The sequence below is a fragment of the Chlamydotis macqueenii genome, chromosome 1, assembly GCF_036417535.1.
Source record: "Chlamydotis macqueenii isolate bChlMac1 chromosome 1, bChlMac1.mat, whole genome shotgun sequence".
Taxonomy (NCBI): Eukaryota; Metazoa; Chordata; class Aves; order Otidiformes; family Otididae; genus Chlamydotis; species Chlamydotis macqueenii.
The window spans coordinates 101,179,976-101,195,941 of NC_141556.1; positions in this window are offsets into that span (position 1 = coordinate 101,179,976).

The window sequence follows — 15,966 nt, forward strand, 5'->3', positions numbered from 1 at the left end:
CTCACCACTTCTCCTAAACAGGTCACAGCCCCGTGTGCCTCTTTTCCAGCTGCCACTTTCAAGCACAATCTTTCCTCTAGGAGAAGGTGATACAGATTTAACCCCCCAGAAACCCTTCAAAACTTAATCAATTTTTCTTTGTTTAGATAAAGGCAGGAAAGATTTCTGACCTTGAAGGTTGTATTATATAAAGTGCATCAGGAGGTAAGCTGTTATATTAAAATAAGGTCACAGAAAGACAGTTTTATTCCATTTGCACAAAAGTTGACAATTGTTTTGCAATTCTTGTTTATCTAAGACAAGCTCCAGATTCTTTCTCAATAATATTTAATTACACTAAATACTAAAGTACGTTACAGTGATTCACATTAAATACAATTAAGTAAACCTTATTTATTCCCAAGTTAATCATAAAGTGTTACCTTAACCCAAATTTAATCTGAACAGAATATTTTCAGTTTCACAGTCTTAAATGCTCAGTATTACACAGAATTTGCTGTCTGCTTAACAGATGTTATACTTTCGTAAGGTAGGGCCCCACTAAGGAGGAGAGAAGGGGCTGAAGCAGCTGGCTAGATTTGGAGGGTCTGGGTTGCTTCGAAAAACCCACCATGTATTTGCTTCCAGCAGCCCTCACATTGCATTGTATGGACAACCTCAACACTGCCCTGCATGCTGCACCTCTACAAAAGCGTCCAGTTTTCATGACATCACATGTTACAAGGATTCTTCTGTCCACACTGCACATTAGAGCTAAGCCATCACAACGTAAATAATTTATTCTACAAAGTTATTCCACAGTCAACAAACACCAACATGAAAACGCCTTATCCCGGAGCATCCACTTGCCTACAAACAAAAGACCTACTATCGCCACAACAGCTGAAACACTCCAATGGTTGGTGCGAAGTTAAATATCAAATGTGCAGTGCAATTCTGTTGATGTGAGTTAAAACAGAGAGAGGTTTGAAAGTTGCTAACATTTTATTGAGTAATCACCGTCCTCACAGGGGAAGATTAGGCGCCGAAGGCCAAAGCTGAGAGTATTCAGCAGTACCAGTGCTGCTGGTGTCACTTGCTTCCCTACCTATTTGGAGAAAGAGAAACAGATTTAGGACTAGGTTTGCCACCCTAAAATCCCAGCCCCTGGGCATGGTTACGTGAAGCCTGCAGATGACTTGGAAGTGTAGTTCAGATCTATGCCAACCTCTCCCCATATGGATGTCCTGTCCTCCTAAGGCTGCAGAGCAACAGAGCTGCACAGTAAATGCTTTGTAGGGGGAATCGAGAAGTGTTGTCTCCTCCAATTACTGCACACTGCAAACAGATTATCTGGCAATTAACAGCAGAGTGAAAGTTGATGTCAGTTCATTTTTTCCCATCCTAACATAATCTCGCATCCTTTTCAAACGGTGTCCCAGAAACCGTCAAAGTGGTAGTTCTGTGAACTGTCATGGCTGTTAAACAAAAAAAAAAAAGCGAGTAAAAGCCAAGATAGTCATGACCTTCTTGAAATTTCTTCATGTTTCACATCTCCTAGGCAGAGACGCTGGGGATCAATTATTTTCCTTTGAATTAAAAAACAAAACAACCAAAACAACCACCTCGCTTTTCCCAGTGTTTGGTTTGGAAGAACTAACATAATTTGGAAAGGCTGGCTTCTTGCATTTGTTGAAAAAAAAAAAAAGACATTTTCTTGCAGTGCTTTTGCCCTATCAGTAATTAACAGATCCAAGTAATTTTAACTGGATATAGTTCTTTGTCTTGGGTTTATTTTCTTTTATTGCACAGCCAACTCATAGTTGGCTGTTGATTCATTCAAAGCCTTTCAGTATCTTTGCAAGCTTCTAAAAAGAAAATGTGTTTTCTCCATTAATAATTCTTGAAGAAGGTAGTTTGGATTATTACATGTTCTCCAGGCCCACTTCCCTATGGTTTATGAGCTCTTGCTGGCTTCAGTCATCTGGAGGAAAATGACCGAGGTACATAAATCTCCGGTAAACAGCACTTATTAGTAGCTACAACAAGCCACACAAGTCATATCATTGAGAGCTCGGTATTTTGAGACCAGCAATTACACAAATTTTACGCTAAAACATTTCTGGAAATTATAAATAAAGTCCACTGAGATTTTTTAAGAATGAGAATGCTTTTCCTGGAGAAAACATTAGTGGCACCGAAAGAGCTGTGTGTTGCCTCTGGGGATCCATTTTCCTGAAAGCAAAGATGGGGAGGTGACCAGCTGGCTCAGAGATATTGAAAAGGCTTAGAAAACCCTATTCTTATGTTGCTGATTTTGGCATTATCTTGCTGGCTTGAAAAGTCATGGCGTGATCTGGAACCTTTTCTCACTGGCCAGCCATGACTGCAGGCAGTTTCCATTTTGCAGCTCCTTGGCAGCATTTGTAAAACTGTTCATATCTGAGAGCACAGTCGCTGATACCTTGAGTCAAGTACTGCAGGCACTGAAGAGTCTCATGAGAGCATCATGTATAATATGCAAAGGCATTATGTACACATATCTATAAAGCCAAGATGTTTACTTCATCTTGTTTTTCTTCTGTTGTAAAGTTGGTGCTCCTCTGCGTCATTTAATACGTAATTGTTATTTTTAATGTGTGCATTTCTTTAGCTATCATTGTGTACCAGCTTTTTGCTCGCACATTACATTTCATATTAGTTGCCCTCCGTGTTTGATACATTATTTTAGGAATACAATTATTTTCTGCTGGCGTCTCCACCACTTTGAGTCATATAATGAAATTTAGCCTTAAAACCATTACAACAGGAGATAATTTATGAAACACTAAACAAGAAGCCATCTCTCCCTCCAAGAATTGACTAAGACAAGAACAAAAGGAGTAATCATGGGTGATAATTGCATTGTCTCATTCCATTTTCCTCTGAAATCTTATTACAGCCGTCCCAAGAAAACATGCATTATACAATCCAAGTAATGAAAGAGTAATTCTAAAAGCTAATTGTCTATAAAAATCTAGAGTTCATCCTTTACTCCTTGGAAATAGGGAGGCAATTGCATTGGTGTACCAATTTGTGGATATCATCACTGGAATATTAAATCCAGGTTGAGAGTACCAACTTCTCTATCTCATAAGATGTTGGAAGAGCAAAACCACATTAAAATATTGCAGCAAGAGCACTTCAACACAGAGATGACTTCTCATTTGTTGTGGGTCCATATCTGAGAAAAAAATGCATGCAAGATCCAATGGCTAAAAACTTATGAAAAATTCCATGCTCTGGGGCAGACAGGCTGATTGTACTGGCACCTTCAAGCCTTAAAATCTATTTAACTGATACAGCCATTAGGAAAACAGTAAGATATCTTCATGAATCCCTTTCAAGACACAGGAAACTAGAATGAGAACAGGAAATGTATCACAAGTGATTACGTACAAGTAATTTTTTTTCTTTCTCCATTGATCATCTTTCATGCCACAGTAGTTACCTCTAATTGCAGTAGTGAGGTTGTTCCAGAGGGTCTGATTGAAGACCAGACTGGAAAAAGGCTCTTTGCCCAGGAAGCCTTGTCTTCCTGGTACTGCTAAGACAGTGAAAGAAAGTGAGAAGAGACATTGCTGTTCACCAAGGGAAATAAGGATAACAAAGATTCTGAAATGCTTTCCTACTGAATTTTAACCCTGTTAAAGAATATGCATCAACTCTACTTGGGAGTAGCTAAAGAAAGTGTTACAAAAGGAACATGAAACGATATCTTAAATTAACCATCATTTTTTCCACAGCTCTTTTTTGCAGGAGGAAATCATTAGGAAACTAAATTTGGACTCCAGCCCACCACTTGTCACTGCTTCTGCCACCCCCATGGCCCCAAGTTGATGGTACAATAGAAGGAGTCCGACAGTCAAGGTGCATTGGGAATTCAGCTGACATCAACATATCTCTGCTGAGAGGTATCACATGAATGTCTTGATGCAGATCAGCAGTGTAGACATTTAACAGTGACAGTTCTATGCAGACGATATTTAATAGACCAGGAAAAATACACAGACATGAAGTACCATAAGCAGGCATTTTATAGCAGAAAGAACCAACCATGCTTATCTCATGAAAAAGAGGAAGAACAATCCTAAATTCAGTTATTATAAATATCCTGTAGACAAGTGCCATTGTCTTTATTCGTTTTTACAAATAAAACTATGGACTGATAATCCCTGTACACTAAAATTCAATCTACATGGTGCCAAGGTAGAAGAAGAGGTTCCATAAATGTAGATGTATGTGAGAAAATGGTATCTAGGAATTTATCTTACTTGAAGATAGATCACTATGTTTATGCAAATCATTGCATATAAAATAGAAATTAGCTATTTTTTTTTCCCCAGGGGAAAAAAAAAACCTAAACAGATGCAGTAATTAATTTCTCAGTGATTTAGTGAAATGCTGCTGCCCAGGTCAGATCACACAACCATAATAATCTCTCAAGTGCAGTCACAGTATAAGCAGTACAAAAGTTAGAGAGATAACTGAAGATAACTGAAGAGTTGTTGGACTGATAAAGTGTTATGTGTGTTTTTTTAAAAACAAAACAAAATAAAACAAAACAAAAAAAACCCCACACCTGATTGTCTTTTACTTTCACTGGAGTACCCTGAGGATAAGGGCAAGTGATCTTTTTATGCAAGGGAACAGCGCATCTCCTAGTAGCCTGAAGAGCCGAACAACAGTCTTACTCACAAAAATGACAAAAAAAAAGGTGATCCCAGGTTTTGATCCAGATTTGTTTTGAGTACGTGTAGGATTTCAATTCTGTCCCTTGAAAAACTGACAGTTTAGCAAAAATATCGAGCTGCGTGGTTTCCCACTGGCTAGAAGAATACTGCTGATGATCTCTCAAGTGAAACTGAGCAAAAATCCTTCTCTCATGCAAACAATAATTTTTTTCTCTGTGTTATGTAATAAGAAATTGAGTGCATTCTTCGCTTTTTATTGTATGCCAAACTGCAATATGGCATTAGGAAATACTGCTTCCTTATTTCAACTGCTGTTTTTTGGGGTTCCTCCCAATATATATCTTGGTTATAGGAACATTAATCTATAAAAAAGACCTAGAATTCAATTGCTACGTGCTCAATACGGATCAATTAATCTGCAGATTCAGCTACACAAAATCCCTAAACTCATCCCTCAAGCAAGGCTGTTGATAAATGAGTAAAACTAGCACATTCTTCCTGGACTTTTCAGATTGTACCATGGAGCCTAGAACAAACGGATACGTCCTACAACCACTGTCCCTTAAGCTCAAAGTCACGGTCTTTAAAAGCAGAGCAGTGCATCCATCAGCTGGTACCTGCTTCAAACAAGCAGCAGAGATTTGGATTTGAATGGTACAGGGTTCTAATTTGAGATGTTTATAGTGGGGCAGAAAGCCCAAGTGGAGTCTTTAGAGAGTATTTACAACAGTCACCTTTTGGTGTCACCCCTCTCCTGTCCCCTCAGGAGTGAAAATTGAGGAAATAGGGAACCATACTCAGCCTTGCATGGTTTAAGGCGTGGACTTCTGAAGTGATTCTGCATTTAGGACCTTCAAGCAAAACAATACTCAAATTGTAAATGGATGATATAGAGAATAGAGGCAGAAGAAATAAATGAGTGGTCAAAAATAGCTCAAAATGGGCCTCATCAGAGACCATGGACTTGATCTCCATAAGCACACTCTGACCTTTTGCCAGCTGGCACCCACACCAAGCACCGTCTTGCTGCCTAAATCACAGCCCTCCTGGCAGCCTCCCATGTCATAGAATCATAGAATGGTTAGAGTTGGAAGGGACCTTCAAAGGTCATCTAGTCCAACCACCCTGCAAGGAACAGGGACATCCCCGACTAGGTCAGGTTGCTCAGAGCCTCATCCAACCTGGCCTTGAACGTTTTCAGGCATGGGGCTTCCACCACCTCTCTGGGCAACCTGTTCCAGTGTTCTACAACTTGCATTGTAAAAATTTTTTTCCTAATATCCAATCTAAAACTACCCCCCTCTATTTTAAAACCATTACTCCTTGTCCTGTCACAACAGGCCCTACTGAACAGCCTCTCCCCATCTTTCCTGTAGGCCCCCGTGAGGTACTGGAAGACCACTATCAGGTCTCCCCGGAGCCTCCTCTTCTCCAGGCTGTACAGCCCCAACTCTCTCAGCCTGTCCTCATAGCAAAGGTGCTCCAGCCCTTTTATCATCTTCATGGCCCTACTACCCACTAGCCCAGGCAAAGCTTCAGCCAGGGGTGGTGAGGGAGCTGAAGGTGTCTCAGGTAGCTAGGGCTCAGTTTCCACAGTATTTGAAGGCTGAAGCTGCATAAGGTCATTGTGAGAGCTGAGATGTCAAAGCAGAAGTCCTTCCTCCCATCAGAAACTGGGAAAGGGAGACTACACAACCCTTTCCCAAAATCTCCACTACTCCCCCCTCAAAAAAATTTGCAATGTTTTTGCCGTAACAAGTCCATGTGTTGTTCGTGATGATAGACCACAAAGTCACGCACACTGAATTATGCAGAGAATGGAGGAAGGCTCTCTATGCTGCTGATGTTACAGGGTCATTTTTACTCACTCACTTGGAAGAAGTGGTGGTTTTAACTCTTCCTTTTCCTGCCCTCTCCTGTGTTGTTTCTCCTTTGTCCATTAGCAAAGGGACCTTGCTGGTTCTGCCATTTTGGGCCTGGGTTTCTTGCAAACCTAATTCACAGATGAGAAATTTCAGACACAGCTTGGCAAATCCAGAGGACGCTGATGGAACCTGCTGATATGATTCACATGTTCATTCATTTACTGCATATGGAATATCAGGAAGAGGAGTCAACTGAAAGGTGGTTTCTAAAGAGCGTACTGAAAATCACAGCCCATCCTTGCTTCCAGTTTGGGAGTTAGCTTTTGCTTTTCCCACCTGAAAAACTCAATTAGATCCTCCAGTTGATGTTTAATTATGACAACGACAAGTTATTACATAAAATAAGTTTGGGATCTCTGCAGCATTCTTCACAATTTTACCGTCCAATGTATCATTTTTATATGGCTTAGTTAATGGTACAAATTTTGATGCATTATTTTGATGTTTTGCAGATCTAGTGATACCTTGGTCTAGTTTCTTGAGCTACACTTGTATTTACCAGATCCAGGAGATCTAGCTCACCTGAAGTCAAGATGGGAAAAAAACAACACAGATTTTCTTGCTACAGTCTGTCTCTGGGAAACCATTAGAATCATTGGACAAGAAATGCATTTTCAATTGCCTCAGGGCTTGTGTTGGACTCCAGAGTCTAGGATGACTCTTAAGATTAGGACTAAAAGGCAAGAAACACGGTAGATATAAGTGAATTAAACCAAAAGGATGAAATGTGTGTATAGTTTCAGGTGGGTTCCACTGAGCTGTAAGTAGAAGTAGAAAATTAGGAAAGAGAAGTTCACTATGCTGTTTTTCTGAGTAAACAAAAGAGATAATTTTTTTTTCCTGAAGAGCCAATTCAATTCTTCATATTCTGCATTTTTCAGCAAGTGAAGCTGATTTTTTTTTTTTTATGTTCTTGTAAAGCCAGGCAAGTGCATTAGAAATTGCTAACATTTATCATGTTCCATGGCAGAATGGTTAGATACTTTGGTTTAAAAAAAAAGGACACACTGATGGTTTCTCTTAAATAAATACCTTTAAGTAAATAACTGGGGCTGTTGAACTGATGAACAATGAAAACAGAACAAAAGATAAACCAAATATTATTAGTTCTGCGACAAAATGGTGTCCAAATTTAGCCCATGCAATTTCTCTTGGAAGAGAGAGGCTAAAATTATCTCCAGCTAAACCAAGGCTCCTGTTATCTTTGCCATTTAGGAAGTCTTTCAGTGACATGGAGGCAAAGACTAGAACTGACAATTACTTGCAACAGAAAAAAAGAACAACAAAACGAAGGTTATAGGACGAGTTATTTATCATGCTCATCTGACAGCCCAAGTGCAACAAGATGAGGCAGAAGTGCCCAGGCACTATTTACAGGAAGAATCATCTCTTGAAATAGACTTTCATTTCCTTTCACTCTGTCATAATTAGGAATGTCAAATTTCTTTGAAAAAAAATGAAGGCATGGGAGAAGAGGTTTCACATCCTTTTCTTCCTCAGAAAATGAAAATATGAGTCAGAACTGAAATACCCGTCTGCAATAGATATGTGCTTGCTCAACCTAAAATTTATTTACATTTTTGAAAGTGTAGAATGCATTGTTCATAATCTAGTTAGATTATAGAAAGTATATTTGGGTCTGTTAAATAAATATTAATCCTTTACCTTTGAATGGTGATGAGTCTGTTATCAGAAGTGGTATCCTGATGCACCCCAAAAAATCTAACCTGAGATACCAGTAAAACAGGAAAAATTTAAGAAATGCTGCAAGTGGAAAGCAACAATATAGCTGAGCAGTGCAGGGAAAGGTGGCATACAGAAATTGTCCCTAGATTGTGGATACTGAGGCATATCGTGTTTCTGAAAACAATCTTGGAAAATGAATTTAATATAAGATGACATTTGTTATAATGAATTTAATCCTGCACATGGTATAAAGGAACCACAATAAATGTGGTTCACAAAAAAAAAAAAAACCCACAAACCCAAAGCTGTAATTGTCTAATACTAAGTTGACTTTTTATACACCTGTGGTGCTGGTTATTTTTTTTGTTTTGGTTTGGTGGGGTTTTTTTTCCTGTTTTCTGCCCTTAGATGCAGGAGCTTCCCCTGTGCTCAAGTCTTGTGTACTCCATACAGCTGGCTGACAAAGCACACACTGTCCCTTATGAGAAATGTTCTTGTTAAAATGTGGTCTTAGGCCGTGTTGGAACAAGATGTTTCTTCTTTCCTTTTTTCATTTCAAATTGTTTTGCGAACAGAAAATTCTAAGGACATTTTGTTTTGGAAACATTTCTGTAATGAAATACATTGCCTGTGCTCTGAGAGGGGTTTCGTGACCCTGACAATATCGATTCCAGCTCGCAGCTGCCAGAGATTCCAAGACCTTGGCTCTGCGTGGATCTAACACTGCCAAAGAGTTTAACTTCCCAGTGAAATGGGAAGCCCTCCCTGTCTTGACTGGCTGTGAGAAAGGGCTGTGATAGCACTGGGTCCCGGGCTCGGGGCAATCCACAAGGCTTTCAGGTGGGCTTGGTTTATGTGGAAGTTCATTGAGCCCTCTGTGTTTCAGCTGAAACGTACGAGGTTCAGTGAGTAAATCTGGGAATGAATTAAAAAATGCTTTAAGTTAAATTTTGCTTCTGAGTGCATCTCCTCCCTTCGTCCCTGGTGCAGAACCTTCTACCTGCCCACTTAGCCACCTTCTGAATTTGCATGTCTGGCTGTGGGGTATCACCCCCTACGGCAGCTGAATCCCATCCATCTGCCGCTCTCCAGCTCAGAATTTAGCCCAGAAGTTGCATTGTTCTTAAGCGCCCTCATCCTAGGCAGTTACCATGGCAACTGGTCAGATGCCGATCCTGCTACAGCTCCACTTCTGTCAGGATACAGCTAAATAACTACAAGACTAATTAGTATAATGGGAAGATACCTTTTATGGTCTTTATTTTTAAGATATAGGGTGAATAATGAGCTCAAGTTGTACTGCACAAACCAACCTCATTCAGAGCTGTTATTCCCGTATCAAGCACAAGTAACTACATTTTCATACCAGTCTTTTTACATTTACTGTATTGAGAGAGAGCCCTAGGAGCGCTCAGTTTTGTTATCACACAGATCACTGAGCATCATATCTGTGCAGCAGCAATGCCACTGGTGGTTTACCAAGAAATACATTCACTCCTGTGCCTCAAGAGAGAATTTGAAGTTGCCAGGATAGAGCAGCATCATTAAAGATTTTGAGTTGCTTCCTATTTTTAAAAGGTGTAATATGGTCTGGTGGAAAGGGTCTCACCTCAGAAGTCTTACAGGTTTTATTACTAGGCTGTTAGGGAATGATAGGCAATTTGTTTCCTCCTTCATGCCCAATTTCTCCATCTGTCAAAAGGGAATTCTGACATTGGTGTCTTTCTTTGTAAACTAGATTTCAAAGCATTTTCAAGCAAAGTTGTATAAAAGCTAAATATCATCACCACTTAAATCGTTACTTCAGGTGATCCAGGAACATTGTCAGAAGATCACAGCGTTCAACTCAGAGCACCACACCTTGCCCAATCATCCTGTTTGCTCTCTTGTTGCCAGCAAATGTGGCAATGCACTTCAAAATCCTGGTGGGTACAAATGCAGGGCTGCAGTGCCGGACAGAAGAGATTCCCAGCCTCACTCTCCCATCTACTCCTTCTTCAGTAATGTATCCTATTACATCCCATGTTTTTCAACCTGCAGTTTCACTGAGATGTGTTACCTTTTCATGGAAAAGAGAAAAGCCTTTTTCTCTTCTAGATATGCAGAACAGGACAGTTTATTTTCCTGCATAGTTCTGCAACTAGAAAATACTTTCTTATAGCAGTGTCATACGACGTTACACAGCAACACAGGAGGCTGTATTAGCTTTTACAATCAGCTTTTAATGCAGGATACCCCCTGCTATACTGTGTGCAGCTGGCATTGGAGTGTTTTCCTGCAGCTCAGCGACACTTAACAGTCTTTTCTATAGCAGCCCTCTGGTTTTGGACTATCCTTCAGTGAACAAAAAATCACTGCTGCATTGAATATTTTCGCCTTCCTTGGGTCTAATTTGGCTTTTCATTTATCCTTATCTTACTCTTCTTCAGCTGCTCTCTGTTTACTTTCCAGGGAACAAACGTGTGGAGGGGAAGTGCAGACCTTTCTTCTCCACCTCATGTCTGCTTTCTGACTCTCCACTAACAGTCCGAAGGGCCAGGGGTCCAGCTATACCCTGTAGCTTGGGCTCACTCCCCTACACGAACTGCTTGATAAATAGCCAGCAAATCAAGGAGAAGGACATTGTGAGAAGAGGAACAAGGGAAGTAATTTCTCAATGTAAATGATGAAGCTCCTTCAGTTTCTCATCTCTGTATCTTTTTCCCAGCTCTCCTCTATAAGAGCATGTAACAAAACAAATTTGGAGCCTCCAGACTGCAATCAAATCCATTCACCACAGTGATGTGAAATTCATGAGACGTGAATGAAGCTGAAATTCTGAGCAATCATGGATTTTCAGCAGTGGTGGGGGAAAGTGTGCAACTGTCACTGTTGGTGACACCCACACACCCCATGAGCTGACAGAGCAGGCACAGGCGGCGTGGTTGTGAAGGGGTCAAGGGCTGGGACTTGCTTCTGCCACAGTGAGAGGGTGTTGATGGAGGCCATGACTGGGTGTGCTTGAGAGTCTCCCTGCACTGGGTCTGAGCGGGAGCTCCTGCTCTGGGGAGGGTTGCACTCTTCAATGCACTTGTTGCATGAACCTTACATGCAATGACAGCAGGTGCAAAATATAATCAATTTTTTAAAAGAAAAAAAACTTCACTTGAGAAAAATTTGAGACAATTTTGAAGTGAGTCTTGTATTTTACATCCTTGAGTCTGTAAAACTTCTGTAGTAAGACCAACATCCAAGCTCAATGGTTTTGTCACAGTGCCTAATTTTATTTTAAAAGTCATATTCATTTAAAGATTTACAGAAAGCTTCCTTGCTTTTTTATAATCATGGGTAAAATAAGCCCAAATTATTTTATAGTACAATATTTTCTCTTTGAAATGTTTATGAAATGAGACAGATAACAGTCCCAGCCACTTTTTGTTCCATTAACAAAAACGCTGAACCACCATCCCATGCCCTCAGAGCTAGCTACTCACAACCATGACAGCACTAAGTCAGCAAGAATTTAAGTGAGAGCACCAACTCATCTTGCACCTACTACCAAACGGTCATCGCACTCTGATGAGTAGAAATGCAGTCTAGCAACTTGGAAGGTGTGACATTCAACTCACCATAGAAAGTACCTTGTATTAACTATTATTCCTTATATGATTTAACAATTACAGGTTCATTTTTAATGTATGTTTTTTTTAACCAAATTTCTTTAGATATGCATGGGGATTCCAATCAAAGTGAAGAGTAGATATGCAAGAAAGGTTATATATAAGATAGATAAGGAACATCAGAGTCTCAGTACAGGTGAATCTTGCTCAGTGATGTATCTACTCCTGGAAACAAATGAGAACTGGAGAACAAAAAGGCCAATTAACAATTAATATACTAATTATAGAAATGAAGCAGCTGTATTCAGTTAGAAAAAAGTAGCCAAGTAATTACTAGAAGACTTGTGTCTATGATAGCTGGTTTCAAAGGTGCAGAGTAGGGCCAGAACTGTTCATCACAGGGCTGTGGCATTGCCATAGCTGCACCAGGTCAGTAGAGTGAGATGGTCAGTACACACTGAGGTAAAGGTGCACTTACACTGGACTCAGAGGGTACATCAGGGTATCACATGAGAGAGGAGAACGATAGAGCGTCGAGATGAGTGCTCCTGAGGTGTACACATGAATTCCCCCAACATTTACAGAACCGGAGGTTCACTTGTGTTTGTTTTCAGAGCAGCAAGGTCCTGGGAAGGGCTGGGGTGCAGCACTGTCCACTGCTGTTAAAAATTCACAGTGACAACTCAAACTTTTTGGCACAGGCTTCACCATCCGTCTTTAAGAAGTTGCTGAAGTGGAGGAAGAGTCCTCAAGTTTGCTAGAAGAAAGGAATTAGGGAACTGAGGTGAGGGCTCTGAGGCTGCTGGGGATAAAGGAGCTAGAAAGATTTTGGGGACTTGCCTTTGGCTTGCCTCGCTGGCTGGCCAAAGGCAGTGCCCAGCTAATGAAATGAGCCTTCCTCCCTCCCGCCTCTTCTTCTTTCACTGCTTACCAGGACTAAAAATAGCAGGTACAGGCAGCCAAATTGCATAGGGCTAAGGGGAGGTCAGGAAGGAGAAAATATTGGAAACAGGGTCTGAGCATTGAGTCATTCCACAGAGAGGAAGGAGATCTGCAGTGCTGTTTGAGAACAGCTGCAGATCCCCTGGGATCTGTTTTCCATTTAGTAACAAAGCCAATTAACAAACTCTAATTAGAGAGTTTCTCACTTAAGTGAGACTTTCCTAAATTAGTAGCCATCAGTTCTGACTTGGATAGTGAATCTGTCAAATTCCATGGATTATACTAGCATACAGCCCTCCTCCTGAAAAAAAAAAAAAGGAAGCATAGCAATATAGTGAGTGACAATCAGAAAAAAAAAAAAGATTAAGAGCAGCATATGCCTGTTAAAAAAAAAAAACCAAACAAAACAACGCCTTGTTGTGGTTTTTAGTAGCAGCAAGAGTAGTTTTTTGCAGTTCAGTTTGCTCTACCAGCAAAGGAACATGAATAAAAAGGGAAGCATTGATGATTCTTAAAAGGCACCAAGAAGGTAGATGGAACCTTTTCATCAAAAGAACAAAGCAATTGCAAATAACAAAATAAAAGGAACTTTTAAAACTAAAGAAAATTAATCTCTGTTACCCTCAAAAAATAACTTGGACTCAACAGTAGAGACACTGAGAAGACAAACTCTGTGTTTACACAGATAAAGACATTTGGGTATGTTATAATTCATGAAAATAGCTTAAAATGGATTTAACCCCACATTTTAAAGACTAAATCAATCTCTATTTAGTCAATGCACATGACCTCACACTTGCCTTCTGTGTCGTTTTCTGTACTTCAGCTGAGGCTTTTAGTGTTGCCCTCTTGTAGGGGTGTGACTGTGGACCAGGAGGAATATGAGCTTTGACCTAACTGTTGCTAACTGGCATCTCATTTTTCAACAGTGCTGTCAGGTCTGGCCGATGAAACAGGGCAGTATGAGGATTCCCAAGGATTAATGAGTGGCCTTTGCAATAGGCCAGAGCCTCAGAGACTGAACATGGCTCAATGCTATCTTTCCATACAAAAATGACTTTGTAGACAGGACCACTCAGCTTTCCAAGGCTGCATCTCTGAGCATATCCTCCCATCCCTTACACACAAGTGCACACACACTTCAGCCATAGCTATTTTTCTTGTGCAAGGACAATGAAACCTGTATTAAATATTTACTTCTGCAATTTCTTCGTCAAATTCTTCTTCCAGGATGTTCTGAAAGAGCTTGGGACATATACAGTAGTTTACATGTAGCTTGAATAAAATGTTACAGTATCTACTGCTTAGGTAAGAAAATTTCACAATAAAGGTGATGCAAGATGTTGTTAACGAACCTTGTCCTACCTCCATCGGGGGAAGGCGTCAAGAATTAGAACTAAGGCAGATAGCGGTTTGAACAGGCTCAGCATCTTTGACATTTAAACAAGAAATTGCTTCCTACGGCGACCATCTGCCCAAGCTTCGAGACATCACACTATTTTCCAGGAATCATAGCAACGCATCAAAGAAGTTGCTTTTGATCTTTGCAATGGTCTTAAGAAATATCCTTTGTAGAAGTGAGTTCCATGACATCTGAACCCTTATTTTAGATATGTGCTCTTCCTAGGATGTAAACGTTGACAGCAAGCTGTTGCAGGACAGAAGGACCAGCTGGAGCAAATGTACAAGCTTCAGTCCAGAAAGCAGAAAAATAAGGTGCTACTCAGTCACCACCCTATCCATCAAATTTGGGCTGTTACTGTTGTAATTAGAAACTAAAGAGTCTGGATATGACTTCTAGTGGCCAGCTAAAACAAATTGTCATTTGATGCTTAACAGGAGTATTATGGTCTGTTGCTTGTTGTGTTTTTCCTCTCATTGGCTTACTTGAAAGGAAGAACGATGGTCTCAAGCATTGCATCGTTATGGCAGTAATGACGTTAGCGTGAAGCACGCATCCCCAGGTTGCTGCTTCCGCACACAGGACGCGAGCTTCCACAAGTGCAGCACCACTGGTGGCACTAGAGGGAGCTCCTGCAGCATCACCCACCTCAGAGCCCCCCGCCTGACATCAGACACAGATTTGCTTCTAAAATTCTGAGGTTTTGGATTGTGGGTTGGTTTATTACTTATTTATTAGCTTCTATGCACGTCTGAATAACATTTTCAAATTTTCTTTTGCTGCTACAAACTCTAGAATTTTACCAGCATCCCTCCTGCTCCTGCCAACAGCTCCTATTACTGCGTAGTTCCAGGAATTGAGACTTAGCTCATTATTTAGATGTTGTATTAAAAAACAAACAAAAAACAGCAAACCCAAACACTATGAATATCTTAGTTTTAGAAAAACTGCTTGAAAAGCTTCACTGAAGTTGGAAAAATCGAAAAATCTTCCAAAATATAAAACTTTTGCCCTTACTGAGATTCAACCCTTCTTTTAATCGGGAAACTCACAGCAAACATCTATAATTAAAGTTAATATTTAGCCCTTGAATAACTAAGAGACTCTCTGGGAATACTGTGCTTATTGGGTAACTCAAAAAAAAAAAAAGAAGACATTTACAAGATTGTTGCTTTTGTTTTATATTGTATGCTCATTTCTGGCAATTGCTACAACTAAAGCAAAAGTGGCAGAAGCAGCTTTTTTATTTTTAGAAACAAAGACATCCACAGTGATGATTTATAAAACCTCTCTAGTGAAGACAAAGGGTATCCTCTCCAAATACTTGCCTAAGAATTTTTTTTTCAAAAGGCAAAAGTTAATAATTTCTAAATAAAAGGAGTCAGGCTTCTGTAGAAACACCATGGTCATTCTTTTTGAAAGCGAATACATCTCAAATCCATCTATAAAGGACCCAACAACTGCTTCACACATTGTATTACTGTATTTCACTTACAGAACTGCTCAGGACCCCTCGCTGTGGAAGAGGTCCACCATTACAACAGATGCCACACAGAACAGAATCACAGATTTATTCCTCTTACCGCTAACGTAGAGCAGACAACCCTACTTATACATACACTAAGCACACCATATATATTTACTGTATAGTTCTTTAAAATACAACAAGAGAGGCACTCTATTCCATTATAAAAAATAAA